A 14,225-nucleotide genomic window follows, 5' to 3' on the forward strand; every position below is an offset into this window, starting at 1 on the left:
CTTCTAGAATTTTTATGGTTGCCTGTCATACATTTAAGTTAAAAGGGGACTTTTAACTTCAGCCAGGAAGGACATCAAAAATAAGAAAAAAATTCTGGCTCTACTAGAAGCCATCTGGCTACCCAAGGTTGTGGCATCAGTCGACTGTAAGCGGCACCAAAAAAGGGACTTCATAAAAACAAGAGGGGACTGGGATGCAGATGAAGTGTCCCGCAAGGCTGCCCTAAAACTAGTGGGTCATCGGGACACTTACAAATTCTGGTGACTCTCCCAGACCTTGACCTACCCACCTCACCAGCCTTCACGGAGAAGGAAGAGAAACTAGCCACACAGAAGCAGGAACCCAGAAGGATGGTGGACTTTACCAGACGGCCAACTTTTGGTTCCTAAGGCTCTAGGTTGGACAATAGTTAACCAGCCACACCAGTCCACCCATGTAGGCCATACCAAGTTTACTGAACTCCTAAGGGACAGATACTATATACCCAACTTAGATAGTATAATAGACAGGATTGTATCCCAATGCATCATTTGCGCTCAAGTGAATGCCAAACAGGGCAAAAGACCCCCAACAGGAATTCAGGCTTGGGGAAATTCCCCAGGGGAGCACTAGAAAATAGAATTCACAGAAGTCAGACCCGCAGTGGCAGGGCATAAATATCTCTTAGTTTTTATAGACACCTTCTCAGGCTGGGTTCAAGCTTACCAACTAAGACAGAAACCACCACCATTGTAGCTAAAAAGTTACTCCAGGAAGTAGTCCCCAGATTTGACTTACTTATAGCTGTAGAATAGGACAATGGACCTGCTTTTATAGCTGAAATTTCACAGGATATAGCAAAAACATTAAATATTAATTGGAAACTACTTTGTGCCTACTGGCCCCAAAGCTCTGGGTAGGTAGAGTGCATGAATAAGACCTTAAAAGAGGTCCTCAACAAATTTACCTCTGAAACCGGTGAAAATTAAGCCACCTTACTCCCCTTCCCACTACTCCGGGCAAGGTGCACTCTATACCAAATGGAGTTCTCCCCATATGAAATTATGTTTGGGAGACTCCCTCCAATACTCCCAAGACTTCGGGAAGAAATAAAAGCTAAAAATCCATAACCAATCTTTACTCAAGTTCTTATAGGCTTTACAGTACACCCAGAAAGCAGTCCAGAAGCACGTCTGAGACACTCTGTCTGTACCAACATCTGATCTGGTCCATTCCTTCCAACCTGGTAACTCTATTTGGGTGAAGAAATTTACCACCCAAGGACTAACTCCTACCTGGAAAGGACCACACACCATCATCTTGACCACCCCATGGCAGTCAAGGTCAACAGGATCCCGACGTGGCTTCATCACACCGGGCTTAAAGCAGCACAAGCAGAATAAAGAGTCCAGGACTCTTCGGACCCTCTAAAGATAAAACTCTCATGTATGTCGCAATTTTAATTCTCTTTATAGGACTAACAACAAAAAAAATTCCCTAGCTAAAATGGTCCTCCAAAATAGCCAAGGGTTAAATCTCCTTTCACTCCAGCAGGGAGGACTCTGCATAGCATTAGAAGAAAACTGCTGATTTACGCCAATAACACAAGGGTCATACAAAAAAGCCTAGCTCTAATTAGAAAAAAATATAAAATACAGAAAAAAATTAGAACAATCTCAGAATTAGTTTCAGAAACTATTCAATTTATCCCCTTGGCTAACTACTCTCCTATCCTCCACTATAGGACCTTTAACTTTATTATTCCTTGCCCTCATTCTAGGCCCTTGTCTTATAAATTGGTTTACTAACTTTATTCAACAAAGAATTAATTCTATCAAGCTCATGGTTCTCAGGGGTCAATATAACCCCATCTACACTATAAAAAGATGTTGGTCTTATGCCTTCCACTCTAATATCATTGAATTCTAAGAATATATTTACTCTTTTTAATTTCCATATACATGTGTAATATCTTGTGTGTATTTACTTGGGAAAATAAGGAGAGAAAGACGGCAGTTTTATGTTTGTTTTTATCTGCTTCTTCACTAGAATACAAACCTTATAGGAACAGACTTAATCTCTCTTTGTTATGAATATACTAGAGGCCCGGTGCCCAAAATTTGTGCAGAGGGGTTGGGAGTGGGGGGCGTCCCTCAGCCCAGCCTGCACCTTCTCCAATCAGGGATTCCTCTTGTAATCCGGGACCGCTGGCTCCAAACCACTCAACTGCCTGCCTGCCTGATCACTCCTAACCTCTCTGCCTGCCTTACCAATCACCCCTAACTGATCCCGTGCCAGCCTGATTGCCCCTAACTGCTCTCCCCTGCTGGTCTGCTCATCCTAACTGCTCTCCCCTGCCAGCCTGGTCACCCTCAACTGCCCTCCCCTGCTGGCCTGGTCACCCCTAACAACCTCTGTCTCGGCCCCCACCACTGTGGCTTTGTCTGGAAGGACGTCCGGATGGATGTCTGGTCTAATTAGCATATTACCCTTTTATTCGTATAGATGCACAAATGCTAGACCATTTTAGGTAATCAATAAATATTTGTTGAATGAATGAATGAATAAATGGCCATTTGAGATCAGTGGTATTCCCAACCACTTTGGCTCATTCCTCAGAACACAATTGAAAACTTAAAAAACAAAGCCTTGCTGAATGGCAATGGAAGTACAAATGAGGCTGGAGGGTATAAATACATCCACATTATTAAGTGCTTTCTCTAAGAATGCACCTAAAATGTTTGTTTCTTGTCAGAGAAAAGTGGAGTCTGTACTTAGCCAAGAGGAAAGAAATTGGCAAGCCAGGTGAAATAAGGGAACAAATCTAAGATGTCAGTGATGCAGTCATTGAAACGGTCCACATTGGGGTGCAGAAAGGGCAGAAAGAATGTGTTTCTAGGGCTGCACTGAAAGATTAAGAGGTGAGAGAATAAAGCAAGTGAAGAGCAACTTCAAAAAGAGTGAAAGATGGAGAGGCTTAAGGAGTCACTGAGACTTTGGAGGCCTTGCCCTGCCCATTGAGAAGTGTGAAGTTGATGAATAGGAGAATAGCGAAGATCACTGGAATAATAAGTCTAGGAACTGAATAAGGTATCAGAATTGTCATTAGTATGGATGTTGAAGTCATTCAAATAAAACTTTGTGATAGTAAATGTAACCAATGATACCACAAAAGGGCTATGATTAATGAAACAATCATATTAGGACAATATTAAAATAGGTTGCTCAAAAAATGCAATTGATTTACTCACAGCAGTTGCACTTATATTCATGAACATTTTAAAATATTATATACACCAGATGTCCAGCACTGAGACACCCTACTCACCCAGACTGGGATGAAACCTGGAAAACGTCAATGCTGCCAGACTCCTTGGGCCCCCCTCACACCCCTATGCCTCTTGTAATGGATCTTCCCTCACCCTTCCCCCAATGCTCTTGAGTAAAGGTCACTTCTTCTGGTCCCACCTAAGAGCCAACCGCCAACCCACCAACCACTAGTGAACTGCTGTCTAACACCTGAGCATGCCTGTCTCCAGCTGCACTGGCCACCTACCCTGGGAACACTCACCCCACAGCGTAAATCTGAAACCCGGCCACTGTAATCCTGCAAACCCTGATTCTGCAATGCCTTGGTCTTGGTGCCCTGCACCTCCAGAAACGGCATCCCCACCACCCTTGTATGTACACCAGAACTACCACTCAGACTGTGGGGCTGCTGGAAGCCACAAGATCAACCTGGAGCTCTATGCTGCTTAAGTGTACATGTCCATGGCCTTTTACTTTGATTATGATGACGTGGCCTTGAATCACTATGTCCAGTTTTCTGGCAGTGATCTATCAAGGAGAGGGAGCAGGCCAAGAGGCTGGTGTGACTGCAGAACCAGTGAGGGGGTTGCCTCCTCCTGGAGGACATCCACAGGCCACAGCAGGATGAATTGGAAAGCAGCCTGAGGGCCATGGAGTTTGCCAGGTGCCTGGCAAGAGAGTGAAGCGGAGCCTGCTCAATCTGTACCAGCTGGCCACCTAGAAGAAGGATGCCCACCTGTGCAACTTCCTGGAGAGTCACCATCTATAGGAACAGGTGAAGTTCATCAAAGAGTTGGGGGACTATATCACCCACCTGTGCAAGATGGGAGCCCGACATCTGGCCTGGCAGAATACCTCTTTGACAAGCTCACCCTCAGTGCCAGCAAAGAACTGAGCCTGGACTGCCTTCTTCATAGCCATGGGGTGACTTCCCCTGGTCACCATATTGAGCATGCATATTACTATATTGCCCTTGCAAAAACGTTCACTTAATTTTTAATGTCAAGTTTTAACATTTCTTCAAAATAAGTTATTGGGGTTCTTAAATAAATGAAAGTCTTTGATTCCTTTGTGCAAAAACCTTCACCTTTTAAGTTTTTAAAAAGTATCCAGGAGTCTTCACCCATCCATGCCCCAATTACATGCAGCTCAGTATCTCCACTGATAAAAGAAGGAGTTATTCTGTGGTTCCCTGGTTGGAAAGAGGAGGTGTTCTGTGGAATCCTGGAAAAAAATTAATTTTGCTCCTAAAAACCATGTGGTATAAGGAGGTGGGATGGGCTGAGGTGGATAGTCTTGGGTCCTGGGAATATGGATAATGGATAATGGAATATGGATAAATGTTCATGCTAAAAGTATAAAACATGGCCTTAAAATTTTAGGGGTGCTTGTCTCTGGAGAAAAAGTGAATAGAATGGGATTGGGCAGGGATGAAAATAGAGGGCTCTTATATTTTACCTGAAATATTTTAGTTTACTAAAATATGCAAATGTTGTTTGTTAACATTGTTTGGGTAGCAAGAAGGAGACCTCATAAGCCATCTGGGCATAATACCTCTTAGACAAACTCATCCTGAGCAATACTGATCTTGATAGCTGAGACTTAGGCTGGCTTTCACATAGACATGGGAGTGACTTCCCATGGTCACCAAGCTGGACATGCATATTGCCCTTATAAAACATCCAAACATAGTTATTTGCTTCAATTGTACTCTTTCTTCCATTAAAGTAACATGGTATACAAAACTCCAATAGAAAGACTGAAAAATATAAGATCAAGGCTGAGGGTAAAATTTCTGATATTGAATAGTAAGTAGATAAATTCTTCGGAATATTGTCAATGACTCACTTCTTTGAAGAATGTAGAAGGTAAGGGAGACCTGAGGCTGGAAGACCAGTTAAGAGATCTTGTAACTGGTCCAGGTGAAAGACAATGGTGGCTTGAACTGTGGTGGTGACTGAGAAAGTGAAGAAATATAGACAAATTCCAGATGGATTGGATGAGCTGACAAGATTTGCTTATGGACCAGAGGCGAATAATAAGAAATAATCTAGGTTCTTGTGTTTAGAATTCAATACCTGGGTTAATGGTTGTACTATTTATCAATTTGGAGACTTTTGGCCAGGAGCATATCTGGGGTAGAAGGGTGGGAATGATGTAAAACCTGAGATGTCTAGTAGAGGTCCAAGTAGAACTATCATGCAGATAACTCTGAAGCCACAAAGGTCTTTATACACTCAGTGCTTCAAGTTTTACTGGAGGCAGGGAATATAGGCACCCTTGCATAGCAAGTACCAAGACTTCATATACACAGAAAGAAAACATGTGTTTAGCATAAACTATATTGTTTATATAGTCTTGGCACAATGAGACACTTTTATTGATTAGGGAAAGTGGGAAGACTCTCCAAATCAAAGTTCCCAGATTCCAGGCCCAAGGTCAAACCTCTCAAGGAGGCCTTTCTAAAGACAGCAGTGTCAGTCCTTCTACATTAACTAATTCATGCACAGTAGGTATTATTTACCCCAAATGGGCCTTTATCATCTACCCACTAGTAGAATGAGCCTGATATAATATCTGTATGTAATAAGTAGCATAAGAAAATATTACAACAACTATATGCCAACAAATTAGACAATATGGAAGAAATAAATTCCTAGAAACAATCTTCATAAACTGAACCAAGAAGAAACTGAAAAACTGAACAGACAGATTATAACTAATGAAATTTAAGCAGTAAAAACTAAACAAAACAAACAAACAAAAACTCCCAACAAACAAATTTCCTGGACCAGATGGCTTCACAGGTGAATTTTACCAAACATTCAAAGAACTAACACCTAACCTTCTCAAATTATTCCAAACAATTCAAGAGGAGAGTAGATTCTCAAACTCATTTTATGAGGCTATTTATGGTACATATTTCTTCTTAAGTAAACAGTGTTGACAACATGATCATGAAGATTTGTTTTAGTAACATTTTTACATCTTCTCTTTTCTTTTTCCTAATTCTCATTCCTCTGGTGGTCACTTTTATTGGGGTTATAGGTGTCTTGTGTACATTTGTGTTCTGTTCCTTCTGTGTTGGGTCTTCTTGTGTTGTATTTTGTGCTGTTTATTCGGTGCCTCCACAATAGTTGGCACAAGGTGGTAGGGAGCAAGTCACATAATCAGATACCCTGAGAGAAGACTCAATCAATGAATGGGACAATAACATTCAAGACCCAACTACATCAGGAGAACCCAAATATCTCTAGTAGGAGGCCTCCCTAGAATGCCCAGCCCTGGAGACCTGAGAGACTGCACCACTGGGTCCCACAAAACATCTACTACATAAGACCAATTCAAAAAATCTGGTTGCATAGCAGTTTGATCTAATACATAGAAACAATTACAAAGGAACAGCAAAAATGGGGAGACCAAAAAAAAAAAAACCCAAATGAAAGAAAATGAGGAATCACTAGAAAATGAACTAAATGAAAAAAACAGGCAAGCAATTTGTCAGAAAAAAAAAATCAGAGTAATGGTCATAAGGATACTCAAAAGTCTGGATACAAAATTCACCAAACATGTGTAAGAATCAAGAGGATATAAAGAATGACATAGCTGCAATAAAGAAGACAATGGAAGGTTTCAACAGTAGATTAGAAGAAGCTGAGGACTGAATCAGTGTTAGAAGACAGGGTAGAAATAAACATCCAGGCAGAGAAACAACTGGAAAATAAAATTAAAAACCAGGAAGAGAGTCTAAAGGAGCTCTGGGACAACACAAAACGAAACAACATCTGCGACAGGTGCCAGAAGGTGAGGAAGCTGAGCAAAGAATAGAAAACATGTTAGAAGAAATAATGACAAAAAATTTCCTTGACTTTGGGAAGAAAAAAGTCACACAAGCACAAGAAGAACACAAAGTATCAAACAAGATGAACCTAAAAAGATAAACACCAAGACACATCACAATTAAACTGGCAAACAACAATGTATGAATCTTAAAAGACTGCCAGAGAGAGACAGAAAGTTACCTACAAGGGATCTCCCATTAAACTATCAACTGATTTGTCAAAAGAAATACATCAGGCCAGAAGGGAATGGAATGAAGTATACAAAGTGATGCAAAGCAAAGGACTGAATCCAAGAATACTGTATCCTGCAAGGCTAAAATTCCAAATTGAAGGTGAAATCAGGAGCGGCACAAAAAAAAAGGCTAAGTCAATTTATTATCAACAAGCCAGCAATGCAAGAAATGTTAAAGGGATTGTTGTAAAAAGAAGAAAGAAAGTTAAAAATGAACACAGGCATAAAGAATAAAAATGGCAAAAAAGAAATACCTATTAATAATAACCTTAAATGTAAATGGATTGAATGCTCCAATTAAAAGACATAGGATAACTAAATGGAGAAAAAAACATCATCCAGATATCTGCTGTCTACAAGAGAACCACCTGAGAACAAAGGACTCACACACAGACTGAAAGTGAAGGGACAGAAAGAAAATTTTCAGGCAAATAGAGACAAAAAAAAGGCTGGTGTAGTAATACTTATATGTGACAAAACAGACCTGAAAGTGAAGGCCATAACACGAGGTTAGGAAGGCCACTTCATAACATTAAAAGGACCATTACAACACAAGGCTATAAATTTGGTAAACATATATGCACCCAATACAGGAGCATCTAATACAGAAAAACAAATTCTAGATGGTATCAAGGGAGAGATCTACAACAATATGACCACAGCAGGGGACTTTAATATTGCAATGACATCAATGCATAAATCTTCGAGAAAAAAAATCAACAAGGAAACAGTAATATTAAATGACACTCTAGAACAGATGGAACTAATTGATATCTTCAGAGCATTCTACCTCAAAGCTACATAATATACATTCTTCTCCAGTTCACATTGGACATTTGCAAAGATAGAGCAAATTTTAGGACACAAACTAAGTCTCTAAAAATTCAAGGAGATTGAAAACATATCAAGCATCTTCTCAGACCAAAATAGTATAAAATTAGAAATCAGCTACAATAAAAATGCTCAGAAACAATCATATACCTGGAGGCTAAATAGCATGCTATTAAACAATGAATGGGTTACCAAAGATATAAAAGAAGAAATCAAAAAAAAACATTCTGGGAACAAATGGAAATAAATACAAAACATTTCAAAACTTATGGGACACAGTGAAATCTGTCCTGAGAGGGAAGTTCCTAACACTACAAGCCTACCTCAAAAAGCAAGAAAAACTGGTAATAAGTTACTTAACACTACAATTTAAAGAATTAGAAAGAGACCAACTTGAAAAACTCAGAACAAGTAGAAGAAATAATAAAGATCAGAGTGAAAATAGATGACATATAGACCAAAAAACACACACACAAACAAACAAAAAAACCAAACACAGACACACACACAAAAAACAATACAAAAGATCAATAGAACCAAGAGCTGATTCTTTGAAAGGATAAACAAGACTGATGGACCTCTACCCCAGTTCACCAGGAAACAAAAAGAGAGGACCCAAATAAACAAAATCAGAAACAAAAGAGGTAAAGTAACAACTCACCCCATGGAAAAACAAAGATTGTAATAAAATAGTATTCATGACTTTATTCCAGCAAACAGGACAACCTGGACAAACCGTATATATTCCTAGAAAAATACAACTTTCCAAAACTCAATCAGGAAGAATCAGAAAACCTGAATAGGCTGATAATTACTGATGAAATTGAAGCAGTAAAAAACAAAAACAAACAAACAAAAAACTCCCAGCAAAGAAAAACCCTGGTCCAGATGGTTCACAGGAGAGTTTTACCAAATGTTTAAAGAAGAACTAACACCTCTGTTTCTCAATCTATTCAAAAAAAATTCAAGTTGAAGGAAAACTTCCAAACTCTTTCTATGAGGGCAGCATTACTTTAATCCCCAAACCAGATAAAGACACGACAAAGAAAGAGGGCTACAGGCCAATATCTCTGGTGAACATAAACACAATCATTAACAGAATTTTAGCAAATCTGACTCAGCAATACATTAAAAAGATCATTCATCATGACCAAGTGGGAATTTATTCCAGGGATGCAAGGCTGGTACAATATTCCCAAATCAATAAATGTGATACAGCACATAATCAGATTGCAAGACAAAAATCCTATCAATCAATCAATGCAGAAAAAGCATTCGACAAAATCCAACATCTTTTTGGATAAAAACTCTCAGCAAATGGCAATAGAGGGAACATACCTCAACATAGTAAAGGCCATATGTGACAAACCTACAGCCAACATCATATTCAATGGGCAAAAACTAAAACCATTTCCCTTAAGAATAGGATCAAGACAGAGATGCTATCTTTCCCCACTCTTGTTCCACATAGTTCTAGAAGTCCCTGCCATAGTGATAAGACAAGAAGAAATAAAAAGAATCTAAATTTAAAAGGAGGAAGTAAAATTCTCATTATTCATGGATGACATGATAATGTACATAAAAAACCGTAAAGATTTCATAAAAAACTACTAGATTTAACAAATGAATTTGGAAACATAGTAGGATACAAAATAAACATGAAAAAATCCATTGCATTTGTATAGACCAGTGGTCGGCAAACTACGGTTCGTGAGCCACATGCGGCTCTTTGGCCTCTTGAGTGTGGCTCTTCCACAAAATACTGACCTCTGCACATGGGCCACAAAGTTTCAATCGCACTGTACATGTGCGCCTGCACGTGGTATTTTGTGGAAGAGCCACACTCAAGGGGCCAAAGAGCTGCATGTGGCTCATGAGCTGCAGTTTGCCGACCACTGGTATAGACCAATAGTGAACTCTCAAAGAGAGAAACAAACAAACAAAAAAATTTACATTTACCATTGCAAAAAAGTTAAGATATCTAGGAATAAACTTAACCAAGGATGTAAAAAAAACAACTGTACTTGAAAACTACAGGATGTTGAAAAAAGAGACAGAGGATATATAACCAAATGGGAGAATATACCATGATCATGGATTGGTAGAATCAACATCATTAAATAACCATACTACCCAAAGCAATCTATAGATTCAATGTAATCCATATAAAATACCAACAGCCTATTTCACAGACCTAGAAGAGACACTCCAAACATTTATATGGTATCAAAAAAGACCCGAATAGCTGGAGCAATCTTGAGAACAAAGAACAAAGTTGGAGGAATCACAATACCAGATATCAAATTATATTACAAAGTCACTGTACTTACAACACCCTGGTACTGGCACTAGAGCAGGCATATAGATCAATGGAACAGAACGTAGAAACCAGAAATGGACCCAAACCACTATGCTCAATTAATATTTGACAAAGGAGGCAAAAGCATATATTAGAACAGAAACAAACTGTTCAATAAATGGTGTTGGGAAAATTGGACAGGTACATGCAAAAAAAAAAAATGAAACTAGACCACCAATTTACACCATACACAATAATAAACTCAAAATGGATAAAAGACTTAAATGTAAGACATGAAACAATAAAAGTCCTAGAAGAAACTATAAACACTAAAATATCAGACATCTCTCGTAGCAATATGCTTATTGATCCATCTCTTAGGATAATGGCAACTAAGAAGAAAATAAACAAATGGGACTACATGAAAATAAAAAGCCATTACATGGCAAAAGAAACCATCATCAAAAAAACAAGAGACCTGGGTCTTCAAGATGGCAGCCAATAGGATGGCAGTGAAGAAGAGAGTGTCAGTGAGTGAGGGAGCAAAAGGGGAGTGTGTAAATGTGTGGGGCATGTGAGTGTGTGAGTGAGGGACAGTTAGATTCTGCAGGTCTTTTGGGGGCTGGCAGACCAGGCTCCCCTAGCCAGGTAGCCTCTGCTACTAACTACAATCCCTCCAGGGGTGGCCAGCTCTGCTGCAGAGGCCATGCCATCTTGAAGGGGAGAGCAGCTGTGACTGGGAGCTCAGACTCATCTCCACACAGGGTGGCCTCAGACACCACTTGGAAAACTACAGCCACACCAACCTGGGACCTGCTTCCTCGGCTGTGAACCCATGAACACTGAGACTCCAGCCTCTCTGGCTGTGGGATCCTAAAGTTTTTCTGGGGAAAGACAAAATGGCGGCCAAGTAGGCAGATGTATCCTGCCCCTTCTCAAGGAGCAGATAGAAGAAACAGATGAATTGAATAACATCCACCTGTAATTGGCAAATTAAACAGAGCTGGGGAGACAATCTGTGGGCAGAAAGGTCAGAGGTTTCCTGGAAAAAGGTACTATGAGGAATATGGGCTGGAGAGAGAGATGCCTGACTACTGGGATGAGAGGGTCAGAAGGAAACTGTGCTGCATCAAGTCGCGTCCCTTGGGTACATGCATAACACTCAACTGTGGAAAGGGGTCCACAGGGCTTCTGGCAGCTGGGGAATCTATATCTAAGCCCACCGCCATGGGAGGTTGCACCCAGAAAGGCAGTCAGAAGTTCTGCACTGGCCATGCAGTTCCGGAGGGAGAGAAATGCACTGGCGCGAGTGCTCTGCATTTTTATTTTCTTTGCTTTTAGTCACTAAACCCAGTACATAGGATCTTTCAATTACAAACATTCACCAAGGCTGAGGTGCAGGTGGAGGTGCAGTTTTGTGAAGGCTGGGAAGCAAGATAGGTAGAGGCAACCAGGAATCCAGCTCTGGGACATTCCGGTCCCTCCAGCCCTTAGCAGCCATTTTTTTCTGAAGTGCCAGCCTCTCATGGCAGCACCCACAGGGCTACTAGTGCAAGCCGCACCCAACCTGGAACTCTGCAGGGAAACAAGGAATCTGAGTACCTCCAGGGAGCCCTTGCGGACTAGGTTGAGGGGCCATTTGGTTCCAGAAACTAATATAGCAACACCCCCACCTACAGACCATGTCAAAATAGGCACTTGTGTAAATACAACCGAAAGCAGGCAGACATACAAAGTGGGAAGATTGGTTTTGTCTGCCTGAAACCAAGGCTGTGGAGATAGACACAGGAGCGGTGGATCACTGGGAACTTCAACACGGTGCTGAAAACCTAATAGGAAACTGAGAAGTGTCAGATAAAAGAGTAGAGAAGAGTCTTAAACCAGTGCCCATGGGGCATTAAAACTCAGCGGAAGTGAACAACAGTTCACTACTTCTTTATTTTTTATCTTTTATTTAAGAAAGAAAAAGAAAAAAAATTCTTTATTTTATTTTATTCTTTAAACCTTTTATTTTTATGGAATGGTGTTTTTCATTCTATTTTTATTTTTTTAATCATTATTTTACTTTATCTAATTTTTTTTGCCAACCTTTTCTTTCTCACTTCTCCCATTTTCATCCTATTTCTCTTCTCCTGTTCCTGCTTTAGTTTTTCTCTCTCCTTTCTTTTTACCCCTTGTTATACGTTGATCTTCTTCATCTGCTTTATTGACCCATTACTATTATAGTAGAATCTGTTGGCTTACTCATATATCTAATTTCTTTACCCCTGCTCCAAGTCCATGCACCCTTCTCTTTTCTCTTTCTTCGCTAGCCAATTTTTATGCTATTTTTCTTTCCTCTCTTTCTCTCTTCTTCTCTTAATTACTTACCTAGTTTCACTCACCAAACTCAAGCCTATTTGTTCTCTACTCTATTCTCCTTTTCCAAAATTAGATGAATATATAGATAGATAGATCAAAGGGAAATGTTTTTGTCTTTTATATATATACTTTTCTTCTTATCCACTCATTCTCTTTCATCCTCCTTTATATACTCATTCAATTCATTTACCTTACTTTTTGGAAATACTCTCTGCCTCTTCAGAATCATTTCCCCCCCTTTTATATGGGTGTTTGTTGTTTGTACTTTCGGTTTATTTCTTTGTTTTATGGAGTCTTCTCCCCATATATGTATATTTTTCCTTTATTTTTCTTAATTTTATTTTCTCTTTTCAATATCATTTTCTGGACTCTTTTCTCTCCCATAATTCTCTTTTCTCTGGTCATTTCGTGATGAGTTGTATTTTGTGTCTTTACATTAACATGGTAGAGAGTGGGTCAATAACCAGACACCTGAGAAGTGCAAAAATTGGGAGACGATGAAACAACATCCATACAAAAAAAGAAAGTAAATGAAATAGAGGCAAGCAATTTGTCAGAGAAAGAATTCAGAGCAATGGTCATAAGGATGCTGAAAAGGATGGAAAACAAATTCAACAACATGTGTTAAGAATCAAGAGGAAATGAAGAATGACATAATTGCAATAGGAAACACAATGGAAAGTATCAACAGTAGACTATAAGAAGCTGAGGACCACACCAGCAATGTAGAAGACAAGGTAGGAAAAAATACCCAAGCAGAATAGCAACTGGAAAAAACAACAACACACACTTAAAAAGCAGGAGTAGAGAATAAGTGAGCTTTGCACAACATGCAACAAAACAACATCCACATAATATGGATGACAGGACAGGAAACTTAGCAAGTAATAGAAAAACTGTTTGAAGAAATAATAACAGAAACCTTCACTGATAGTGGGGGGAAAAACTCACACAAGTTTAAGAAGCACACAGAGTTCCAAAGAAGATGAACCCAAAAGACTGACACCAAGACACAATTTTAACTAAAGAGCTAAAGGTTAAAGACAAGAAGAGAATTCTAAAAGGAGCGTGATAAAGGCAATCAGTTACCTACAAGGAAGTTCCCATAAGGCTGTCAGCTTATTTCCACTATCATACAAAATTGAAGGAGAAATAAGGAGCTTCACAGACAACAAAAAGGGCTAAGGGAGTTTATTACAACCAAACAACCGATGCAAGAAAAGTTAAAGGGACTACTGTAAAAAAATAAATAGAAAGGGAAGAAGGAACACAAGTATAAAGGGTAAAAATGGTGATAGCAATAATAATCTTAAATGTAAATGGATTAAATGCTTAACCCAAAAGAATAGGGTAGCTGAATGGATAAGAAAA

Source organism: Myotis davidii, unplaced genomic scaffold (genome assembly GCF_000327345.1).
Source record: "Myotis davidii unplaced genomic scaffold, ASM32734v1 scaffold2113, whole genome shotgun sequence".
Lineage (NCBI taxonomy): Eukaryota > Metazoa > Chordata > Mammalia > Chiroptera > Vespertilionidae > Myotis > Myotis davidii.